At 47.8% G+C, this 18,400-nt stretch overlaps 1 long non-coding RNA gene across 1 annotated transcript; it reads left to right on the top strand.

Annotated features, from left to right (window-relative positions):
• The first annotated feature begins 827 nt into the window (after positions 1-827).
• On the top strand, positions 828-17,407 carry LOC124486716. Its single transcript, XR_006958296.1, has 3 exons — positions 828-1,092; positions 15,637-15,832; positions 17,124-17,407. It is a non-coding gene; the product is annotated as an uncharacterized LOC124486716 (long non-coding RNA).
• Positions 17,408-18,400: the final 993 nt, after the last annotated feature.

Here is an 18,400-nt window from a genome sequence, read left to right as displayed (position 1 = left end):
GCCCATTAGTGAGGAAAGGATCTGTAAGGAAAAGGTCTTTCTTTCAGTGTGGAAGTCTGACACGACTTCATTTAATCTCGAGAGATTTATCAGCTGAATGGGAACTGCTATTTATTTGTGTTGTGGGGGGGGGTTTAAGTAGGTGTGGATGAGAGGCTAAATGTTTCAGACCATTAGCAGGGCTCTGGCCTTTCCAATGTCACCTGCTAAGCGCACCACATGGGATGCTATGATTTCCAAAAGACTATTCTTCAATGTAAAGTCACTGTATTCTCAGCTTGTTCCCTCACTGGACATCAAACAGCACAGACGACCACTTCCTGGAGTGTCACAGTACAAAGAACGACCCCTGGAATCTGCACATGCCAGGATGAACACGCACATTAAGAGTGTGCTTTGTGTGTGTGTCGGAGAGAGAGCGGGGAGTGAGAGAGAGCGAGACAGAGAAAGAAGAGTGTGTGTTGAACATGAATATTCAAAAGCGTATACCTTTTTAAAGGCGCAGTCTTACAAAAGGTATTCCACATCTCTGTCTTTTGACACGCCAACCAACCTTAAAACTTTCTGTTGACTTTGGACAAGATAAAGAAAGGTAAGTGGAAGATTATCGTTTACCTTTCACTCATCTAGGAGGCCACTGAGGTTGGCCATTCAGATTAATAGGAAGAATATAAACCTGACAGGTTTACCAACATTGTAGGCTATTTTAATAACCGTACAATCCCATTTTGAGAATTCACTCAATTTAATTTATTCTGGATTTATATCGTCTTTCGTGTTTGTATTGTAGAATAGTCTACTTCACTTTGGCCTACTATGCTTCTTTGCTTGAGAATTAGTTCACTTGAGTGAGAGCTCCAGAACATGCGCCCTATTGAAAGACGAATCTAGAGAGGCGTTTCAGCACCATTCTCTCAGGGAGTACAGAGGACCACTGAGCTCTCTTGGAATAGACACGACATTTGGCTCGAGTGGAACCAACGACAACGAAAACTCGTATTTCATGTGGATTACTCCTGGAAAAGGAAACTTGTTTGAAAAGAGGACATTAGTTTATCAACGAAACTTATAAGGACTGGATCGGACGCTACAGTAAGAGAACACCGCCGTATCTTATGGTTTCTTTCCCTGTGGCTAAGGTTAGCTAGGTATTAAGCTAACGTATAGGATATCATTTGTTAGCTAGCTTTTAGGTCTAGGCTGAGCGCAACGTACCGAATATTGTGCTGGGTGGATAGCGAGCTAGTTTCTCGCTAGCTGACAAGCTATGGTTTGCATTAAGAATGATAGCTAGTACGCTAACATGAATACCTGCGCCTACATAGTTAAATAACAAATCAGACTCACGGACGAATACCTGTCACGTGTAGCCAGTAGCCTTAGCTAAATAGATAGCTCGAAGCCGAGATTGAGTCAGTGTTAGCTGCATAGCTAGTTAGCTAGCCTGACGTTAGCGACAATCGCTAAAGCTACCTCATTGTAGCAAAGTAAGCTAACTGTTACATTAGATACACTTGTTTGAAGTCATATGTTGTCCGGCGGTGGATCTAAGGGTTTCCGCAGACGGCATTCGATTAGCTGTCTTAATATTATGGAGAGACGTTCGATTCATTGCCACTCAAATAAGCATAGCCACTATTGTCAAGTCTAAGTTCCAAGTCAGAGTAGCCAGTCACCAATCAAAGGTGTGAGTCATGGTTCTGTTATCGCTTAAAATTAATAATGACCTTCACTGCGAAATGTCTTTGATTATGTAGTTGTATCGTAAATTTGTATTTTTCCCCATTATTGAGCAGTATGACATATTACTATATCTCACAATACAATCACATGCTTTGTTTACCGGCCATGCAACGGTAGCTCTCATATACCCTTGACGGCATTCTGCTCTGCTGGTTTGGGTAGGTCACATGACTTTTCAAAACCGTAATATGATAAAACGAGTATCCGTAATGCAACACTAGCTGTCTAACGACAGTCGTTTACGTAGTTGCATACATGTTATTGTATATTTTAAGATGGTCAGTAGACTCGGGCAAATACAGTCACCCCTTTAAATAACACGTTAATTTTAGTCAAACTCGTGTAGATTCAGGACCCGTGATTGACGACGTTGTTGTTGTGTCACCCCTGCTTACTATCGCTGTTTGGCTCGATCCAACTTGCTAACGCGTGCTTGGACTGGTGTGCTGTTGTTTGGCAAACATCGCCTGACTGAAGTATAGACAATAACGATTGTTATACACACACTCCTAACAAATGTTTTATCTGGAACAATAAATGTGTTACTACAAAACTGTCGGTATATGACTGTTGTATAACAACATTTTTTTTTACGTGAATGACATCCACATCCGTAACATTGTTTGACAGATTCAGATTATTTAAGATTTTAGTTTTACACTTGGAATGGGCCTAGATTACACTTGGAATGGGCCTAGATTAAGTCATCCCGTTCTGTCCAAAGCAGTAGACATAAATCAGAAGCTTAGATCGATCAGATGCAATCCCACCGCTTATTGAATAGGACCCCGACAGTGAGGATGAAGCTAATGTATCAACATAATAAAAAAAAAGAGCGTTCAATCGTGCATGATTTATTTTTTTATATCGCTTATGAGTTCAGGCCTGTGTTAATAAGGTCAAGCCAAGGCTTTTTTGTAGTGGTATTAAATGTCACAACTCTTCCCTTTCTTTAATTACAGTAAGATGCTTGAGGGTAATGAGCTGCAAATGTCATTCAGATATTATTTAAATACCCTGCAATGCTGGTGGTTATTACCCACAGCTCCGCACAGTGATTTTATCAGTAAAAAACGGTTCTCTGGAAATGGTTGTTGTAGTGTTGCTTGGGTTGGTCTGTGCCTGGGCACAGCGTCAAACAGATCTGTTTCTGCGTTCTTGCTGCATAACAGCTTTCAGGACTAAGACAGTGTCTCATCAGGGGTGACAGATTTACCGTATTGGACTGCCCTGTGCGGGAATGCGTCGTTTGAAATCCCACCCTGAAGTCCAGTCCCCCTCTATTGAACAGGATCTGCTGGTCCAAGTAAGGATTAAGATCACCAAATCTGCTGCTGATTGTGGTGAGACATGAGGTGGCGTTGCCTCTACTAAGTCCTTGGGTCACCTAGTCCTCGAGTCATTCAGACTAAAGGCTCACTTGTGTTTTATCCGTCTCATTTGGCTGCTGTGAATGGACTTTGACAGAGCACGGAAAGGGAGAGATTTCCCCTGTGCTCTGTGTGGTCCTGGACCCGCTTACGAAACCGGCAGCAGTTCTGAAATACTGGATGATTGGTATGAATAGTCTTCAGTCTGAATAGTCATCCTCGTTTTTCAAAACCGGGGGTGGAAGGGAATCTTCAAATCAGCGTGAATGAGAAGGGAATAGTCTGCACCTTCTCTGAGTCCACGTCATAAATCACCTAAACTGTTGCTTTTAGTGGAGTGGGGCGGGTGTGTGTGTGTGTGTGTGTGTGTGTGTGTGTGTGTGGGGGGGGGGAAATCTGCGCGACACCGCATAATCTAAAACAAGTTCACCACCGGAATGTGCTTAGTGTGTGAAGAGAACATTCTTTAGAATTGTTCCATAAATAGCGGTGTAATTGTTTAGAGAAGAGAAAGAGGTGGAGAGAGAGAGAGAGAGGGTGGTGGTGGTGGTGGGGGGGGGGGGGGGATGTTGGTTTACACTTTACAGTAAGTTCCTCATGTCACATCAGGTCAGACAATGCTTCCCAAGCTGAGCCCTGTGTCGGGCCTGCTGCCAGTGGTCTGGAAGGTTCTTATCTTCCTCTGAATGGAGAACACATTATTCCACTTACCAGTCCATTAGACTTTCCTGACTTTGTTTCAAATAGTGACTGGCTTTCTGTTGCTGGTGTCTGCTCCGTTTTTTGTTGTTGTATTTGACTTGGATGAATCACGGAGTAAGATTTAGCACACTACTTAACAAACGTTAGATCTGCGAAGCTTCAGAATCTGCTCTCACTTAATGAACTCAACCATATTTTCAAGAATTTTAAATAGAATACCATGCTAGTTTGGTGTATGTTATTTTTTTGGGGTGCATAACTCAGGGGTAAATATGAAGCTGTTGCCATGGAACTGCCTTCCGACCTTATTCTTTCTATCCTTTCTTCTTGCTCAGTAACAACATATGTCTGGCATTTCTTGCTTGTCAGATTCCTAGTTGACTGCACCTGGTACTGTAGATTTCGTGCAAGGAGAATGTTATGGTTGACTCCAAACGGTCAGACAGCGTGTCATGATCGAGTGCAGCTGGAACAGAGACATGCCTCTAATGCAGCTCAAAATGAAAGTGGCATTAAATTAGACACCCTGACGTTACCTGGCTTGATGTAGTGCAGATATCTAGCTGGTGCTCACTGTTAATAGACCTGGAGTATCATGAGTAGATTGGACGCTTGATTACAGCTTTGCAAAGGCCTCTCACCTAATGTGTGAAAAGCTGGTTCATCCATGCTCACACTGTCTGTGAAATGTAAGGTTTTCTTTGAGATGATATTGCAGTCACGTGGCCTATATCTATCTGACCTTATCTTCAAATGCCACTCAATTTCCGCTTCGCAAAAGTCACATTTGATCAGACACACTCATCCACTGTTATATATTCTACTCTGTGCTTTGAGCCTTGAAGTTCACATGCACCTTTTTAATATACATTTTATACATATTTTTTATATTATTTTAATATCTTTTTTATACATTTACATATTTTCCACCAGCAACAGAACACATTATCCGTCTACACACTAACAAAGGCTTTAGTAATATGAACACAATGCTCATTCTGTGGAGCCTGTTTTTCAATGTCTCTCTGCCTCCTAATTGAAAATCTTCCTTGAGTGACACCTAGTTTAAGAAGCCATTCAATTGATTAATTCAGATTATGTCCTGTACGCTGTAACTTCTTAGATAACGAGATGAATAGGGTTTTTTTTAACAGGAAGTGACTGTCTGACTGGAAAGAGCACAACACACACACACACACACACACACACACACACACACACACACACACACACACGTGCTCCATAACAGTCTCCAGCATGTTTAGGACACAGTTGTGGAACTCGTTACACAAAAGGGGGAGATGGCGTAGGGGGGCTGGGGGGCTCAGGGGGGCCCAGGGGTTAATGGGGTCTGGCGGCGAGACTGATCCTAACCCTGTCACTATGTGGGGCTCTCCAGGCCCAGACTAGGATTTATGGAGAGGTTTCATTAGAACTCACCGGCCAAAGGGCTGCTTTTGTCTGGGGGGTCGAGGCCTTCAGCTGGTCCCCAATAGACAGGAATACAAATGGAGGCGCTTCCTAGGATGCAGATATGGGGCAGATGTCACAAGTTGCTCCCCGTCCTGTCTTGTTTGTCCTCCCCTGATCCCACAAGAGATCAATACTGCACTATAGCCTGCACTGATTAGAGAGACGCAGTGTAAATGATGAGGGGGTAAATCTGTCAGTCACAGCTTTTACGGCATTGGAGAAATGACTCCCAAAAACACTGGCCTAAAAGCACTCAATCACATGCCGAACGTGTCGTGTAAACCTTGACTCAACACCACTGTGTTGTGAAGTTTTCTTTTTCAGGGAAGAGGTTTTTCCTAAGTACTGAAAGTAGGCCGGACTGCAGACATTAAGATGATTTGAACCCCCCCCCCTTTTCCCGTTGCAACTGTCTCTGGTCGCTCTCTGGCTCAATGAAAACAAAAGGCTGGAGAAACCATTTCCTCTTGTAGTACGGGGCTGTAGAAACTCCCCTTATCATCCACCACACAGTTTCCTGTTGTAGTGCCATGCGATTGAGACAGACACGAGTAGATAAAGTCTTTGTTCGGAGTGTGATTGTGTGCGACGGGCCACAACGCTAGTGTCAGGTTGTTTGTCCTCGCTGGCTCGAGTGTTGGAGGTTACCTTGTCACGTGGGTGTTGGGTGGCCACAAAAAACGGTTGTCAATTACAGTTCTCTGTTCTAACCTTTTGGTGTTGTTGACCTACGTTTGTCAAGGCGCAGTCGTTGCCGTACTGCACATATGGATCTTGTTTTTCCCTACCCTCTAATTAGTCATTAGTCATTTCGAAGGAATTTCTAACGTTTTCTTTTTTTTACCGTTGTGCTTGTCGTCCTCATCAACCCGCGAGACATTTTCTGATAGTTTTGTACTGTGACTGACTGTATGGTCAGTCAGTGAGACACATACAAACATACAGCGAGACACACACACACACAGACACACGCACACACACAGAGAATTAACAGAGATTAGAAATGGCTGTGTGGTAAGTGATTCACTTGACTCTGTTACGCAACACACATGACAGCGTTTTAGGACATTACTCTTGTTTGTGTGAAGGCTGGATATGGGGGTGGAGATATATTTAACCTTGTGATTAGCTGGACTGGGAAGCCTGTATGAATGCTAAGGGTCTGGAGTTTAACCTAAGTCAGTGGGCCTGTGTGCGTGTGTGAAGGTACAGTTTGTTTTTCAGTGTCTGGTGTGAATGTATTGGTCTGTGAAGGGACGTGGTGTAGATTTACGTAGGGGATTAGATGACACAGTAAAAGGTATTTACAGGTTCAGTGACAGATTATGATCTGTGCTGGGTTGCATGCAAATTGTGTTTCATTCATTGTTTGTGTAAGCCTATATTTAGCCGCCGTGCGCGATAACACCCACACGACATACATAAATGCGGCTCTGGTACGGTTGCCGTCGGCAGCAAACCGAGACACCCAGGGAGGGGCTGTAGCTGCCATACAGAAGAGTATTTCCAAAACTGCTGAATAATGGATCAGTGAAGAAGAACCAGGTCAGTCTGGGAGAGAGGGGAAAGCAAGGAGCTCTTTTCAGTCTTATACCCCTTCCCCTTAGGGCATCATGTCAGAGCTTCCCCCTCCTGTTCTGGAGGCGTGAAGACGGAGCCTTAAGGTCCAAGCTTCTGGCTTTGTATTCCCGTCTAGATGGGTGGCGCTGTTACCGTGGCGTCCCGGTGGAGCTGTTGCGGGCGTTTGCGTCGAGAGAAAGCCGTCAAGAGTGGCTGCGTGTGGGTGTGTGAGGAGAGCGCTAGCTCTTGACTACACCAGTGTGTTTTGGTGGAGTGCCCGCGCCTCCATGGTTACGGGGCTGTTGAGGCCTAGTGTGAATGCCTCGCCTCCAGACCCTACCATAATACCTCCAAGTCTAGGCCTGGGAGCCCAGGAGGGGGAGGGGGGAGGAGGGTCTTATGTAACCCAGAGTGGCTAGCTCAGGCTGGGGCGGCGGAAGCGCGGGAACAGGCAGGAAATCTAATATGTGCTCTGCCTGGGCTCCACAACCTAGATACAGCTGCAGGACTAACTGGAACCACATCTGGAGAGACCGGCTAGCCTCTCACTGTTATCTCTCATCATTTGTTTGGGACATCCTATCCCGATTATGTTGTACGATTCATTTAGATAGAATGCCATTTTGATAAGAATCTCTCCACGGAGTTCAAACCAATTTTGCGCAGGTGTAAAGGAGTCAGGACTCAAAAGAGGCCAAATAGTTCCATCTCCTCTTTCTGTAGCATTGGACGTGTTTACAAGCCCACCTTCTGTATGGGACAAAACCTTCTATGAAAGGGACCTTCAGCTACAAGGACTCTGAAGTCATTGACCCGATGTTTAATCGAAAACACTGCTCAGAACTCTGTTTTGTGCGAGCTAGCTACCATGCATGACCTCTGAGGCTTGCGGTGGGGGTTAAGGTACAATTGGATTGTATCATGCTGTATAATGTGACGTGTCATGTCCTGTGATGGGGGTTTGTGTGGTGGTTAGATGGAAGGTTCATATCCTTTCTGAAAGTTGAGCAGAGGTTAGCCCGACTAGGTGTGCTGCAGGTTTTGTAAGTAACTCATCTAGTTGTTGTTGAGCTTTAAAATGGGTGCTGCCTGTGTCGACTGACCCACTTCAAGCCTTCTTCCTCGCAGTGGAACGCAGTGTTAAACTCGTGATGTGAAATGGATTTTGGGGTGGGTACGTGTGTCGCAAGCTAACAGACACATTCAATCATTATCTCACCCATTTAGTCTCTCGAGCTTCTATTTAATACCTGACATTACGGCTTCATTTCCTCTCCACTCATCAGTCATTGGTTTAGTTTCTCGCATAGTCGGCCAATAGGACCTCATTATTTGACATTTCTAGTATGCCAGAAGGTCTGCAAATGATTATTGGATTTAAGGATTTTTGGCATTCCTTTCATAATGTGAAAGTTGTTCTTTTTTGGAGGTGGCTGACTGAAAAGAGACTGGCTGCAGGCCAGCTCATATTGAGGAAAGCCTTTGGTTATTTTGGTTAGCCTGCGTATGATGACGGCCAATCGCTGTCCTCTGCCCTCATTCTTATTAATCAAAACGGTGCACAGGCTATGATGCATGGAATGCTTTGAAAATTGGAATCTGGCTTAATGAAAGCAATGTTCACAGTTCCAAATTTGTTTCCTTTGTGTGATTTTTACAATATTATTTTACAGAACTCTGCTTTGGGCTCAATTGGCATGGCAAAGCATAGGCTACTATTATAAAGGGACTGTTGGTAATTTTAAGATGTCATCTGTTTCCCCAAATTAACATTGACAACAACAAACACTTGCGATTTTATATGCAAAACCTTGTACCAGGGCCACTAGTGTCAAACAGAGGACTGCACCTGCAGGATGTTACCTCTACCGCTGAGTGCCATATACACCTCTGTCTAATGTTGATTGGTTATGATACCCTTGTTAGATGTTGTTCAGAGGAAGAGAGCACTTAATGCCAAGCGGGGCTATTGGGGGGGAAGAGTGGTTTGTGCTGTTCCCTTCCCCACGCTAACCTACTGTAAATGCAGAGTCGTTTCCATTCTCCTGCTGCCAGTCCTGTTTGACTGGATATGGTGCTAACACTGTATCCTCCCTCTCTCTCTCTCCACTGTGGTTCTGATTAGCTGGCTTTTGGCATCTTCCCCCTCGTGAAGTTGGCTTGGAGGAATAGCTTTGCTGAAACAAAGAATAGGGATTTATAAACCTCTTAAGCCTCTCCCACATCGAAATGCCTTCAAGCTTATGAGAGACTTGAGGCCTGTACTAGACTGTAAGTGATAGACCATACAGTGTTCAAAGTCTTTGCTCCACAACTATGCCAGATCCATTTGCTAAAAAACAAATGGTCCACTTGGAATGGTTTTGTGTTTCCATGGTGTCTGTTTTAGCCCAGTGCTTTTACCATCCAGACTGACCTTCCTCCTGCTCTCTGACCTCAGGGCACCTCTAGGGGCCCCAGCTCTGAGGCTTCAATAGATTAATTGCATGGCTTTGTTTTCACGTCAAAGGCGAGAGAGGGAGAAAGAGAGGGAGGGAGGGAGAGAGGGAGAGATGGAAGGAGAGAGAGTCTGAGAGCGACCAGCTAACTGGCTCTGCAAGTCAATTCCTTATTGGGCTTTCGGCCTCTAGTTCTCTGAACACTGCCAGTAACCAGCTGTGGAAAGAATTAAAGAAAAGGTGTGGCTTTGGAGGAGACGGCTTCATGTTTTATTTGTCATGAAGCTATTAAATGGTCTGGCTTTAGTAAACAGCATAAAACTAGACATGTGAATCCTGGTGTCGTGGGATGGCTGAACCTCCAACAGCAACAAAATGACAGGTCAAATGTGGATGTGCTTCTTGTCAAATGTAGTCAGCGCTTTGGCCTCATCGTTTAAGATTCAGAAGGCATAATTGATACTGTAAAGTGATGTTTGAAGTGGGTAGGGTGTGTGTCACAATGTGTGCTTTGTGGGGCCTTTTTGTGAGAGAGAAAGGGAGAGAGAGAGAGAGAGGGGGGGGGGAGGGGGGGGGGGGGAGGAGAGAGAGGGGGGGGGGAGGAGAGAGAGAGAGAGGGGGAGGAGAGGGAGAGAGATAGAGAAAGAGGCACAGACAGAGAGAGGCACAGACAGACAGACATACATACAGACAGAGAGAGGCACAGACAGACAGAGAGAGAGAGAGAGCGAGGGAGAGAGAGAGAAAGAGAGAGAGAGGGAGAGAGAGGGGGAGAGAGGGAGAGAGAGGGAGAGAGAGCTCTTTGGTAATGAGGATCCAGAGAAGATAAATCCTTATGAGAGCTGACAGGGTGCCACATTCCTGGTCTCCCAGTCCAAGCACCCCCCCTCCAAACCTCTACTTTACACACTTCCAAAGCTGTTACCAAACCCACAACTGAGGGCCCGGTTCTGTTCACTCATCGGTCTTCTCAACACGGTGACCACGGAGTGGAGAGCCCGTTTATCTGTCCAATATCGAGCATCAGCAGGCAGGATACAACCACTTCCTTTTGACAACACTGTTCTCACATTGATCCATAGAAGTGGGCTTTCTCATTCAAAAGCTGGCACTATGACAAAAAGAATGTCAAAGCCTCAAACTTAATACATGTTTTTCTATTGAGAGAGCTTGACTGATTTAGTCACGCGATGTGATTGACACTCCTTTAAGAAGACTTCCAGTCGATTGTTTGCGATCGTACTCCCACTGTGCGTGACTTCACAATATGCATGCCACCACTCTATGTACGTGTGGTATCTAGCATGCTAAATAGAAAGGCAGCATGGGTAATGGGATGCTAGTCGTCTCAGGAGACTCTGAGAGCTGGTGGTGTGTGTGCTGTGATAGCTGAGCGCTGCATGGGATTTACTCGTCCCTAAAATAGAGAGGGGGTAGAGGAAATGTAGGCTAGAGTAGAGTCCTTGGCTCACTGTAGCTTCGGAGAGGAGTTGGGGAGCGAGGGAGAGGCAGAGTGCAGAGGTAGTGGGGAGAGGAAGAGGAACAGAGGTAGTGGGGAGAGGCAGAAGAACAGAGTTAGTGGGGAGAGGCAGAAGAACAGAGGTAGTGAGGAGAGGCAGAGGTAGTGGGGAGGCAGAGGAACAGAGGTAGTGGGGAGAGGCAGAGGAACAGAGGTAGTGGGGAGAGGCAGAGTGCAGAGGTAGTGGGGAGAGGCAGAGGTAGTGGGGAGAGGCAGAAGAACAGAGTGAGTGGGGAGAGGCAGAGGAACAGAGTGAGTGGGAGAGGCAGAGGTAGTGGGGAGAGGCAGAGGAACAGAGGTAGTGGGGAGAGGCAGAGGTAGTGGGGAGAGGCAGAAGAACAGAGTGAGTGGGGAGAGGCAGAGGAACAGAGGTAGTGGGGAGAGGCAGAGGTAGTGGGGAGAGGCAGAGGAACAGAGGTAGTGGGGAGAGGCAGAAGAACAGAGTGAGTGGGGAGAGGCAGAGGTAGTGGGGAGAGGCAGAAGAACAGAGGTAGTGGGGAGAGGCAGAAGAACAGAGGTAGTGAGGAGAGGCAGAGGTAGTGGGGAGAGGCAGAAGAACAGAGTGAGTGGGAGAGGCAGAGGTAGTGGGGAGAGGCAGAGGAACAGAGGTAGTGGGGAGGCAGAGGAACAGAGGTAGTGGGGAGAGGAAGACGAACAGAGGTAGTGGGGAGAGGCAGAGGAACAGAGGTAGTGGGGAGGCAGAGGAACAGAGGTAGTGGGGAGGCAGAGGAACAGAGGTAGTGGGGAGAGGCAGAGGTAGTGGGGAGAGGCAGAAGAACAGAGGTAGTGAGGAGAGGCAGAAGAACAGAGTGAGTGGGAGAGGCAGAGGTAGTGGGGAGAGGCAGAGGAACAGAGGTAGTGAGGAGAGGCAGAGGTAGTGGGGAGAGGCAGAGGAACAGAGTGAGTGGGAGAGGCAGAGGTAGTGGGGAGAGGCAGAGGAACAGAGTGAGTGGGGAGAGGCAGAGGTAGTGGGGAGAGGCAGAGGAACAGAGTGAGTGGGGAGAGGCAGAAGAACAGAGGTAGTGAGGAGAGGCAGAGGTAGTGGGGAGAGGCAGAGGAACAGAGTGAGTGGGAGAGGCAGAGGTAGTGGGGAGAGGCAGAGGAACAGAGTGAGTGGGGAGAGGCAGAGGTAGTGGGGAGAGGCAGAAGAACAGAGGAAGTGGGGAGAGGCAGAAGAACAGAGGTAGTGGGGAGAGGCAGAAGAACAGAGGTAGTGAGGAGAGGCAGAGGTAGTGGGGAGAGGCAGAGGAACAGAGGTAGTGGGGATAGGCAGAGGTAGTGGGGAGAGGCAGAAGAACAGAGTGAGTGGGGAGAGGCAGAGGTAGTGGGGAGAGGCAGAGGAACAGAGTGAGTGGGGAGAGGCAGAGGAACAGAGGTAGTGGGGAGAGGCAGAGGAACAGAGTGAGTGGGGAGAGGCAGAGGAACAGAGTGAGTGGGGAGAGGCAGAGGAACAGAGGTAGTGGGGAGAGGCAGAGGAACAGAGTGAGTGGGGAGAGGCAGAGGTAGTGGGGAGAGGAAGAGGAGGAGAGGTAGTGGGGAGAGGCAGAGGAACAGAGTGAGTGGGGAGCGCTAGAGTAAAGGAGTAGGGTGAGTGAGTTCATTCGCAGCGTTGGCAGCAAGCCAGCGGCTTGCCTGTGGGTGTCTGTAGCGTTGCCAGTGCATGTGTTTAGCCTCCTGTCTGGAAGGCCTCGATCGCCTCTCTGTTTATGTCAAAGCTCTTTCATTGTATTGGCTTACTCGACTTGATTCATATATTTTTTGTTTGTTTTGTTTTCTCTATTTCTCTGAAGGTCTTGTGACTCACTTTAAACCTGTTTTCCTCTTTTGTCTTCTCTCTTTGTCGCTCTCTTCTCGGTTTCTCCTTCTCTTTTTATTTATATTTCTTTCCCTCTCCATTTCGTTCGCTCTTTTCCTCTCTGGATCGCTTTATTTTTCGTTCTCTCGTTTGCTAACTCTCTCTCTCTCTCTCTCTCTCTCTCTCTCTCTCTCTCCCTCTCTCTCTCATGCTCTGGGGCGCTCTGGAGGTTTATCAAAGGGGGGCCTCGGAGGATGAAAGCTTATCTCACCCTCTTTGTCTTCTTGGCCTCCTTCTGCTCTTTGTTGAGCTGTTTCTTACACAACGTCTGTGGTGTAGCCGAGATGTTTTCCTTCTTGTGTTTCACATCAGGTTCATCCAAGCGCCGTTTGAACCTTAAATGATGGCCCCCCAATATGGGATTTGGTTTGATTAAACTCCCATAAAGATCATTGTTTGTGGGCAGTTTTTAAAACATCATAACTAATGTTGGAATTGTTAGCGCGTGTGTGGGGGCTGCATGGTTCAAATCAGCAAGACCCTCCCATCCATGGTAGGTTGGTGTGAGGCTTAGTGTGTCTGTCTCGTGGCGTCTCCCAGCACATGTTGACAGTGCTCCTCTGTTCCTCACCGGCAGGACGACCAACCCCGAGGCTTTCACAACGCCGGGGTTTTTTTTTTTTTTTGCTCAACTGTGAAATAAAATAGCACTTTGTGCTTCTGACGGAGAGACAGGAAGGAAGGTCAGATACTGACGCTCGTTGTGTTGACAAACGGAGCCAAGGAAAACCTCGAGAGAACTGAGCGAAAGCAGATGAAGATGGCTTCCTTGTATAGGGTTACTCCTCACGCTGTGTCCTACTATTTCATCAACTGTTTTGGTAGTGAAAGAGACTCTGACCTGTCTCTCCTTTTGCGTGCATAGAATCTACTCGCTGACGATATTCCTCCCCGTACTATTTGGAAGATTTGCGACAGCTCTGGAAATCGTCTCTCAGCCTCTCTGGATGGATGAGTGTGTGTGTGTGTGACTCTGTCTTCAGTTGTACTGGGGAGTGTTGTTGGCCTGTGTCCCGTCCCTCTGGAGGGTACAGGCATGTGGGAAGAGAGCTCAAGCTGCTCCTAGCACAGGCTCAGTCTGTACAGTGACCCTCCATGTGTGACACACACACACACACAACGGTGAAACCTGAGCTACGAGAGCTTCAGGGTCATCATTCCTGAGAGGCCCAGGGAAATGGCAAGTGTCCTAATGCCTGTTTTGGCAGGGAGTTGATCCTGGCCACATGAGGGGAGAGCAGGCGTACCCACTACTATCAAAACACAGTTTAGTGGAATATCATCGTGTGTTCAGTCAGAAGAAGCGTAATCCTCCTCTCCTTTCAACATTCCGTCACAAAATGGTGCCACGGTTCCACAGCCGGTCTATTTGGTGGATGGGCTGAAGGGAGGAGAGGTGGTCATTAGGATTTCCAGGCGTTTTGAGTTCCGAGTTTGACCTTTTTGAGTGAAATCAAACTGTTCTTCTGCGTGTCTTGTTTGCGTTTGTACGTTCTTGATCCCCCTGTTATTGTGCTCCAGTACCAGTTGTTGGCACTCATATCGGGGCCAACACAGCATGGTGAACACTCGTATTGGGTATTGGCATCGCAATTTAACGCTTCCAATTCCGAGTAAACTGACGTATAATGACGCGTCCTGTGAACTTGCTGGGAAACTACCAGCGGAGCTAATGATATGCCCCGAGAGTATCGGAGTAGCAAGGCAGTCCGACTCCCTCCTTCGGCTTCCACAGCTCCACTAATGTCTGTCAGCTCCACGCGCTGGTGTTCAGCACAGCTTCTCAAGCTGTTAATGAGAGAAGGAAGCCACTTACGTGCGAAAGAGAAGAAATCGCTTGGAAATATTTCCCCTCGCGTTTGCCCCGCCAAGCTTGACACGCTATGGTTGTTGTCAGTTAGACAGAATCCTTTGTAGGTGGCCTACTGGCAGTTTTTTGTTGAAACGTTTCAGTTTCGAATAATGATTCGAAACTCAACAGAAACCCCCCCACCCCTCCCCAAAGGTACTCATATCTATACATGGCATCAGCCAATACTTTCGTATTACAAACGAAATATTGGTACTCGTATCGTCCTTAAATAAGAGGGTATTGGTGCACCGCACTTGCAGCAAACAGTCTCTTCCTCACATTTCAACAATACATTCTCTACCAACAATTTGTAATCAGTGTGAAACTGTAAGAGGATTAGACCTCTCTAGTCCCACTTGCCTTTTGATAATAACTTCTTCACTAGTGTGAAGGATCTGCCATCTCATCCCTGGCTTATTCCAAAGGGACTGTGGGGCTGTTGGTAAACCAGACGGCACTGGCTCCACTACTTCATGTTGAAACATGCATATGCAACTAATTCCTAGGATTGCACGCACTGCCGTTTGGTCCAATGTCCTTGGAGTTCAAACTTCATTAGCGTCGGAAGATCATCCAGGTGTCAACATATCATAGAATGGTGCCTGGAGATCCCTGTTGAAGCCCTGGTGCATGTCTCACTATCAGACTGGGTAGGTGCTCCAGTGAGCTGTCCGGAGAGTGCATGTGTGAGGAACAGAGGGTGCGTGTGAGTGTGTATCCGAGATGGAGGGTGGGGGGGGGGGGGGTGGGAGATCCGGCCGAGGCTGAGCAGGTGCGGGGTGTCTTGACTCCTCTAGCAGGAGTGATAGTTAAGCTAACAGCTGCAGGGACAGAGAGGTGCTGACACTATTATATCCGGGGGATCCACACAAACACACACACACACACTTTGGTGCAGTGAAGCTGGCCCACGCAAAGCAGCATTGTATCCCTGCCAAACACAATGCAAGATGTTCCGTTGATTGCTCCCTACGAATACGATATCCGTGTCTAGCACTCTACGCACCATGGTCTTACACGAGCCCAGCTCCGGATAAAACTGGTTCGTGGAGAGGTTGTTTTAAAGTGACTTTGACCTCAGTCTCATCTGTGCATTCTTCTTCTTCTCCCTCTTCCTCCAACAGGCGCTGGCTACGAGACACAGCCCATGATGCACGCTCCTTCCTCTGCAGCCCCACCCACTTCCTGTCTGTAGAGGAAGCGACCGCCCCCAGCATGTCGTCGCACCCCCAGTCGGTGCCCCAGAGCCGGAGGGCCGTGGAGACCCGCCACCTGCCCAACCCTGCCTCCCTCCCTCTGCAGCTGGCCCGGGCACACACGGTAAGGCTGCCCCGCCCCACCGGGAGGGTCCTGGGCCAAGCAGTCAGTCAGTCAGTCAGTGCAAAGAGATTTAAACCGCCACTTCAAGGTGGCTAGCACCGCTACGAACCGTGGTAGTGTGACCCAGGCGTCGAGAGGTCAGGGGAGATTTTGTCAACAGAGCATTACTCTGCACCAGCGGAGCGGACTTGACCCCCAGAGACCTGCGTTGGTGTTTTTCCGACAGTAACATTCCTGGGCTACAATGTTGTGCACACAGCTCTCCACTATTGTAAGACGGACCAAGTTAAAAGTTCATGTTGCCCCCCTTTGTCGGGAGTCGTATAGGAAGGGTTCCTCTATTGTGTCAACCCTCATCTCCCAATTATCCAGGGGCCTAGGGAAGGTGGATAGGAGAAGGAACTATTGCCAGGCCCCTGGGAGCTGACCCATAACATCTAGTGTCTAAGCTTCCATGTGTTGTGTCCTGTGTTGAGAGTTTCTATAAAAACAATGCAGAGGCTACCTCAGTCTTTTGTCGCTTTTCCCTGTTGCGGGCATTCCAGGGGGTTCCAGGCGTAAGTGGATACTAAGGATGCACCGGCATTTCGTAAAGAGAAAAAGGCCCACAGTGCCCAGATTTCGTTCTCGTTCGATCTAGCCATTATCACAGCAAAGGGATGTCATGTCAGCGGTCTAGAAATACTTTAAATACTTAAGTTTCTGATAAGGACATCATATTTGCAATCTGCGGTGTTTGTTCAACTGACATTTCAGGAGGGGGTACGGTGCTCAAATAAAAATGTATTGAAAAGCATAATATTATACAATAAATAATGCCCATGACTGCTCATGAATGTGCTCATGACTGTGCCCATGACTGTGCTCATGACTGTGCCCATGACTGAGCTCATGACTGTGCTCATGTCTGTGCTCATGACTGTGAGCATGACTGTGCCCATGACTGTGCTCATGACTGTGCTCATGACTGCTCATGACTATGCCCATGACTGTGCTCATGACTGTGCCCATGACTGTGCTCATTATGAATGTGCTCATGAACGTCCTGATGACTGTGCTCATGACTGTGCTCATGACTGTGCTCATCATGACTGTGCTCATGAACGTCCTGATGACTGTGCCCATGACTGTGCTCATGACTGTGCTCATGACTGTGCTCATGACTGTGCTCATCATGACTGTGCTCATCATGACTGTGCTCATGAACGTCCTGATGACTGTGCTCATGACTGTGCTCATGACTATGCTGATGACTGTGCTCATCATGACTGTGCTGATGACTGTGTTTCAGGAGGTGGGCCTGGTGGACTACCACCCTCATGTGAGGGACTACAGCTCCCACCTGGCCCAGCCACACCGTCGCAGGCCCTCTCTGCTGTCTGAGTTCCAGCCAGGGAATGAGAGGTGAGTCACACACACACACACGTACACACATGTACACACACACGTGCAGCTCTACTCTCCCTAAGCAGCTACTTAATTAACCCCAGGTCACCTGAAACCACAGTCTAGAGTACAGGATTTGAGTCTAGTAACGTGTTATTTTGGCATCCTGAAAAAACAACCCCCCCCCTCCCCACAAAAAAAAAACGCTGCTCTGTTTTCTCTAGTGTTCCCAACCTCGCTGCTCTGTTTTCTCTAGTGTTCCCAACCTCGTGCCTCTCCCCCCCCCCCCCCCCCCCTCCCCCTCCTCTGATTCAAACGAGAAATGGCGGTTTCCTCAGCCCTGGCCTTTGTCATCCGGTGTCCCAGCGCTCGAGGACGTAGGGCTGGAAGGTGCTGTGTTTCTGCCATCTTCAGCACATGGCCAGTGAGACAGGCACAGCTTTGTATGTCCTCTCCCTCCCCTGAGACGCAGATCTTGTACCGACCAAAGTGCTGTTTTATTTATATAGGCATGCTTTCTCTGAGGTTGAGTGCTTATGAATGATTAATGTGAATTCTATGAATTTTGCATGGCACACTGTGGATGCTCCGGCGCTGTCTTCTCTTCCTTTCCCGCCAGTTGATTGGCATGGCAAACATTCTTTCATGTGTTAAACAAGGCAGGGGGAGTAAAAAGTGAACTGAAATGAATTTCAAGAGTTTCAACTGTTTTCTCAAGAGACAGGTTGTTACTGGATACCAGTGAGCTCTAGGGAAGGCAGGGCCAGGCTGAAAATGGCGACGGCTGACAAGACAGTTAGCCTCGTTGACCTCTGTTGCCAGGGGTGACCGGGGTCAAGCTAATCCCTATCACATTCACTATTCGCCGCCACGCTCTCTTCCTTCGCTCCACTCGTCCAGTGGATCACGTGTCCTATCCATTTGGATTCCCTGTTGTCCCATTGGCTTACATGGGGCGGGCTGATGTCTAACTGCAGGTCCCTCCATGGCCCCCACCCTGATATCGAGTGAGTGAGTCATGCTAACGCTCAGATTGCTCCAGGGGCACGTAGGCAGACACCATATGGTGGCGTGCGTGGGTTTAGCAGCGTGTGGTTGTTGGTGTCCACGTCTATATGGATCAATCAGAGAGGATTACGGCCTCTTGGGGTCAGATGGCTGAGCGGTTAGGGAGTCGGGCTA

This window comes from Hypomesus transpacificus, chromosome 24 (genome assembly GCF_021917145.1).
Source record: "Hypomesus transpacificus isolate Combined female chromosome 24, fHypTra1, whole genome shotgun sequence".
Lineage (NCBI taxonomy): Eukaryota > Metazoa > Chordata > Actinopteri > Osmeriformes > Osmeridae > Hypomesus > Hypomesus transpacificus.
The sequence above is the reverse complement of the archived record's forward strand: the minus strand, read 5'-3'. Positions and strand labels throughout refer to the sequence as shown.